The following is a 6,774-nucleotide window of genomic DNA, read 5'->3' as shown; positions in this document are numbered from 1 at the left end:
AGAGACATGGAATATATATATAGACTCTAGTAGAATTCCTAGAGATAAAATCCCAATGTCTAAGATAAAACATATACTGAATGTTATTAACAGCAGAGCAGACAGTACAGAATAAATGATGAGTGGATGTTATAATAGAAACTATCTGAAATGAAACAGAGAGGGAAAATGAATAAGGCATATGTGCACTGTAAAAAAAAAATATCCAAGCTGTCCATATATGGGGAATTGGAGTCCCTGAAGGAGAGGGGAATAGAAAGAATATTTTAATCAATGTCTAAAATTTTTTTAAAAATATTTTATTTATTTCTGAGAGAGAGAGACACAGCATGAGCAAGGGAGGGNGTGGAGAGTGGGGGAGAGACAGAGAGAGAGAGGATACCAAGCAGGCTCTGCACTGTCAGTGCAGAGCCCGACATGGGGCTTCAACCCACCACCCCACAAATGATGAGATCGTGACCTGAGCTGAAATCAATGCTCAGATGTTCAAATGACTGAGCCACCCAGGTCCCCCATAAAGAGAAAATTTTAAAAGCATTTAGAGGAAAGGAAAGAATATGCTTGTTATATGCAACAGAACAAAGATAAAGACAATGGTCGATTTCTTGGTGAACATAATATGAGCTGGAACACAGTGAATCACAAATTCTTTACTCAGTAAAAATTTCTTTCAAAAATGAAGGTGAATGGGGAGCCTGGGTGGCTCAGTCGGTTGAGCGACCGACTTCAGCTCAGGTCATGATATCACGGTTTGTGGGTTTGAGCCCTGGGTCCAGCTCTGTGCTGACAGCTCAGAGCCTGGAGCCTGCTTCTGATTCTGTGTATCTCTCTCTCTGCCCCTCTCCCACTCGTACTCTGTCTCTCTCAAAAATAAACATTAAAAAATAATGAAGGTGAAGAAAGCAGAAGGGGAGGGGACTTTCAGTATGGTTGAATGGTGCTATTGGTAAATCCTGTCCTGAAAAGACAGTAATAAAAATGGACAAAATTATTTTTAAAAAACAACTGCAGGGGCTCCTGAGTGGCTCGGTCGGTTAAGTGTCCAGCTCCTGATTTCGGCTCAGGTCATGATCTCACGGTTCATGAGTTCAAGCCCCGCATTTGGCTCCACACTGACAGCATGGAACCTGCTTGGGATTCTGTCTTTCTCCTCTCTCTGCCTCGTCCCTGCTCATGTTCTCTCTCAAAATAAATAAATAAACTTGAAAAAAATAAAAATAAAAAAAAACAACAACTACAATTTAAAGACTCTGGAAACTTGCCAAAGGCATGAAACACCTTAAGAAGTGTTCATTCAAGAAAATCTACCGATTCCTAGTAAGAACAGTGGAAGTCTATGGTGTTTTAACCTGGCTGTGTTCTCAACATAACCACCCCTCCTGGCTCCATAATGAAGAAATACTACCAGGGCAGTAGGAAGGGCTAAGTTTTTTTTGGATCAGAGTTTTAAAAATTCCACCTACAACAGTATTATTTTCCAACTGAGGCCCCGGACACCACGGAGTGGAGAAAAAAGCGTATCTACATTTCTCATGTTCGAGTTCCTGACCCATGAATTCCATGAGTCACAATCAATGAATGCTTTCCATCGTAAGTGCTGGGCTAATTTGTCACACAGCCATACTAACTGAAAGATATCTGTTACATGAACATGAGATGCTGCCCTTAAAGGGAACCTGACGTGGGAGTGTTTCAAGTACCAGATGTTACGCCAAAGTTGGAAGAGCCTTCAGATTATTAGTGGAAGCATGAAAGCCATCAGGAAATGGGTCATTTAAGGCTTAAGGCAAACTAAGGAACTTGTTATTGGAACATGGAGGAAAGGAAAACCTTGTTCTATAATGGTGGAAAGTTTAGACACAACGTCACCTGCAGGTATCTGGAAAATAGAAAAATATATGTAATAAATTGGATAACGTAACTAAAGAGATTTGAAGCAGAGTATCAAAAGTTCCTTGTGTCTTCTTGTTGTGTATAGGAAAATGCTAGAGAGATTATTCAAAGGAAGAACTGGTATATACAAAGAAAGGTTCAAAGACTTATTGTAGGCATTCCAAGATTCTAGGATTAAAGAAGGATTTCAGAGAAAAGAGCAAATGCATAGTAAGATTGTAAGATCCTTTGTAAGACCAGAGAAAAATCCTCCAAGAATCATTTAATTGAACAAAAGCTTCCTTTAAAGATCTTTCAGCGGGGGGTGCCTGGGTGACACAGTCGGTTAAGTGCCCCACTCTTGGTTTCAGCTCAGGCTACGATCTCATGGTTTGTGAGTTCAAGCCCCACATGAGGGTCTGCACTGACAGTGTGGAGACTGTTTGGGATTCTCTTTCGCCCTCCCTCTCTCTCTGCCTCTTCCCCACTCACGCTATCTCTGTCTCTCTCAAAAAAAATAGATTAAAAAATAAAAATAAATAAGTAAATAAATAAGTATCTTTAGGAACTTGTCTATATGTCTTTGTAATGTAACAATGGAGTTTGCAATTTCTAAGGAGCATTCATGGGGCACTTGGGTGGCTCCTTTGGTTAAGCATCCGACTCTTGGTTTAGGGACATGATCTCGAGGTTTTTGGGTTTGAGCCTCATGTCTGGCTCTGTGCTGACAGTGCAGAGGCTGCTTGGGATTCTGTGTCACCCTCTGTCTCTCTGCCCTATCCCCGCTTGTGCTCTCTTGCTTGCTTTTTCCCAAAATAAATAAATAAAAACATTAAAAATAAATAAGGAGCATTCATTATTCCTCAGAAGTCAAGTAGGAAAGGGCATCTGGAAGGCTCAGTTGGTTAAGCATCTGATTTTGGCTCATGTTATGATCTCACAGTTCATGAGTTCGAGCCCCACGTCGGACTCTGTGCCGACAGCTCAGAGCCTGGAGCCTGCTTCGGATTCTGTGTGTGTGTCTCTCTCTGCACCTCCCCTGCTCACACTCTGTCAAAAATAAACAAACATTAAAAAGAATTTTAAAAATGACAATACCAAAAAAAAGAAGTCAAATAGGATGTCCAAATGGAGCAGGGCTAAACTCAAAGAGATTTATGAGTGTGACTTTTGTTAATGGAGAAGATTATGTATTGATTTAGAAGAAAATCACTATGTTTTTAAAAGTGGCTGGCAGATAGATGGTTCTGTTAAGGACATTTTGTACTGAAAGAAGGCTTGTTTGGAGGCTATTTTGACAATGAAGCAAGCAGAGGACCTTGAAGCCTTTGAGACCTCAACACACTTCTCTGCACAAGGTCAAATGATTTGTCTGAGAACCTGTGGGATGTGGGCGCAGGGCAGTGTGTTTATGGCATCCAGACCCACACTTGTGCAGCAGTGAAGTCTGATGGGCAGAAGCTCATGACAGGCTCCTTTGACAACACCGTGACTTGCTGGGGGAGTTTCCAAGCCAGGAGCCAGCACTTCCGGGGGGCACTCGAGGGGTGGTGTTTAGCGTTGACTACGATGATGAACCTGATATCTTGGTGAAGGGCTCTGAAGACTTCGCTGTGAAATTATGGGCTTTATTTGCTGGGACTGCCCGAACACACTCGCCGGCACACGGAATTGGTCACCGAGGTGATTTTGCAAGAGTATGATGTCAAGTCTCTCTTGCATAGCCATGGAGACAACATGCTCTTAAGGGTGAACAGATAGGAGATCAAGATTTGACCAATGGGGAGAGAAATCAACTGCCAGTAGTTAAAGACGTAGTCTGTCTCTGAGGTTAGAAGTATGGCCTACAGCCAAGACTTCAGTCTGATGGCAAATACACTGTAGTTTGGAACTGGGTCTCTACCAGTGGGACTTTGTCACTTACGATATTCTCAGGGTCATCAAGACCCCTGAGATAGCAAACTTGACCTCACTTGGCTTTGGAGATATCTTTGACCGGCTGTCTGACAACCACCATCTGTATATCACGGACATGCAGACAGAAAGCCTGATTGGCCGTTGGCCTCTGTAAGAGGACAGGAAATCAAAGAGGGGCTCAAGCTTCCTGGCAGGAGAAGCATCTGGCTCAATAGACTGGGCGCAATGACACGGGCTTGGTCTTTGCCATCAGCGTGCTTGATCACGGTATTCACCTCGTGCTGTGGATGGACTACAGCTGACGGCGCGAGCTTACCACCGCTGACTTTGGGTGTCGAGGTCGCGGGTTTTCAGTGTAACCTCAATGGCGGCTGACTCCATGAACCAAAGTCTCACCTCACGGTATCATCGCTCAGTGCACACTCATTTATGCTTGTTTGCCCGCTGGCCCGGGGCATGGGGCGGGCAAAGGGCTTGTTTTATTGATGTTTGGCGGAGCATGCAAATAAGGTAGGCCATTGACTTCATTTGTACTTAGCTCTGTTGCTCAGTATAGGAGGATACATTTGAGGTTCCTCTTTCTTGAATATTGCTTTTAGGTAAAGGAAGTGAAATGGTTCACTGATCTGCTAATTGGTTGCCTACAAAAACACATTCAATCAAAAAAAAATTTCTACCAGTTTGGATACCATTTTAGCTACATCTTATAAAGTAAAACCTACATTTTCGATAAATCCCACCCACAGTTTCAATCCTAGGTATATATCTAAGTTTAAAGAATGTATATCTTCTTACAAAACATGTGTTCAGTCATTATCAGTCCGTGTTTTGAAGTTTTTATGAGAGGATGAGGAGTTCGAGCTTTCTAGTCTATTATTTTGTTCCTGGTATATCTATCTATCTATCTGTCTAAATATATAGATATATAGATATAATTTCTTATTTTGAGATAGACAGGAGGAAGGGGCACACAGAGAGAGGGAGAGAGAGAATCTCAAGCAGGCTCCACACTGTCAACGCAGAGCCTGATGTGGGGCTCGAACTCACAAACCATGAGATCATGACCTGAGCCGAAATCAGATGCTTAACCGACTGAGCCACCCAGGCGCCCCTGACATTATATTTTTTAAATCAACTTTATTGCGATATAATTTCATAGCAGCTTTATTCATAATTGCCAACAATTGTAGAGAAAAAAATCCAAATGTTTCTCACCAAATTGTGAATGTATGAACAAATTAAGATGTATCTTTCCAATGGACTAGTACAAAGCAATAAAAAAGAGATGAACAGCTGACACACTTAACTAAAGGGACAGACCTCAGAAATGTTATGCTGTGCAAAAGTAGCTACATAAAACATATATATTGTATGATTCACTTTCTTTGAAATTTTAGAAGAAGCCAAATGAGTCTACAATGACAAAAAGCATATCAGTGGTTGTCTGGGGCCAGGGTTGTTGGGGGAATTGGCTGAAAAGATTTAAGATGAAATTTTTGGAGTGATGGAAATATTTTCCATATTGAGTGTAAATGAAAACCATTGACTACTAATTAGGACGATGTATTGGTCAGAGTTCTCTAAGGAAACAGGACCAAGAGGATGTATAGGAGTGACTGAGTGATTGATTTAAAGGAATTGGCTCATGGGGCACCTGGGTGGCCCAGTGGGTTAAGTATCTGACGTCAGCTCAGGTCATGATCTCATCGTTTGTGACTTTGAGCCCCACANCTCAGAGCCTGGAGCCTGTTTCAGATTCTGTGTTTCCCTCTCTCTCGGTGACCCTCCCCTACTCACGTTGTCTCTCTCTCAGAAATAGATAAAACAGTAAAAAATTAAAAAAACAAAAACAAAAACAAAAGAAATAAAAATAAAAGACTTGGTTCACATGATTGTGGAGACTGGCAAGTTCGCAAGACTCGAGGGCCAGCGGGATGGAGATGTAGGGAAGAGTTTATGTTGCAGTTGGGGGTCCAGAGGTATTCTGCTGCAGAATTCCCTCATCCTGGACGGAGATCAGTCTGTTTCTATTAAGATCTTCAACTGATTAGATGAGGCCCACCCATATTTTGATGGGTGATTTATTTAATGTCTACTGGTTTAAATTTCAATATCTAATAAATGCCTCTAAAGAGACATAAAGCATAATGTTTGACCAAATACCTGGTTACTTTGGGTTAGACAAGTTGATGCATAAAGTTAACCATCACAGATGGCTGTTATTAAAAAATAAGAAGAGCATGTTGGCAAGGATGTCGAGAGATTAGAAAGTTTGCAATAGTTTGTTGAAATGTAAAATAGTGCAGTCACTGTGGAAAAGAGCATGGCGGCCCTGCAAAAAACAGACATATAGATTTGCCACATGATGGAGAAAGTCCCCTTCTAGGAATATACCCAAGAGAACTGAAGGCACAGACTCACAGAGGCATTTGTGCTAGTGAAAAAAGCCAGACTCAAAAGACTACATATTGTATAATTCCACTTATATGATATGTCTGGAGAAGGCAAATCCAAGGACATAGAAAGTATATGGGTCACTGCTTTAGCCTGGGAGAGAGAGATGAGAGGTGTTAAGGTGGGGTTGACCAATGGCTATGGGATTTTTTGTTGGGTAAATAAAAATATTCTAAAACTGATTGTGGTAATGGTGACACAACTCTGTCCCCATAGTAAAAACCATTGGGTTGTACACCTTATTTTTTTAAAGATTTTATTTTTAAGTGACGTCTGCACCCAACATGGGGTTCAAACTTACAACCCCGAGGTCAAGGGTTGCTTTCTTTACTGACTGACCCAGCCAGGTGACTCAAATTGTACACTTTAAAAGAGTGAACTGTATAGTATNAGCTGGCTGTCAGCACAGAGCCCGACGCGGGGCTCGAACTCACAAACTGAGATCATGACCTGAGCTGAAGTCAGACGCTTAACTGACTGAGCCACCCAGGCGCCCTGTAAATTTTACTCTGTTTTTGTATGGGAAAATCA

At 41.8% G+C, this 6,774-nt stretch overlaps 1 pseudogene; it reads left to right on the top strand.

Annotated features, from left to right (window-relative positions):
* Window positions 1–1,813: 1,813 nt before the first annotated feature.
* Window positions 1,814–4,091, top strand: LOC144240761 (F-box/WD repeat-containing protein 2 pseudogene; annotated as a pseudogene).
* The last annotated feature ends 2,683 nt before the right edge of the window (window positions 4,092–6,774 follow it).

The sequence above is a fragment of the Crocuta crocuta genome, unplaced genomic scaffold (genome assembly GCF_008692635.1).
Source record: "Crocuta crocuta isolate KB4526 unplaced genomic scaffold, BGI_CrCroc_1.0 scaffold531, whole genome shotgun sequence".
Lineage (NCBI taxonomy): Eukaryota > Metazoa > Chordata > Mammalia > Carnivora > Hyaenidae > Crocuta > Crocuta crocuta.
This window is presented reverse-complemented; position numbering and strand designations above follow the sequence as displayed.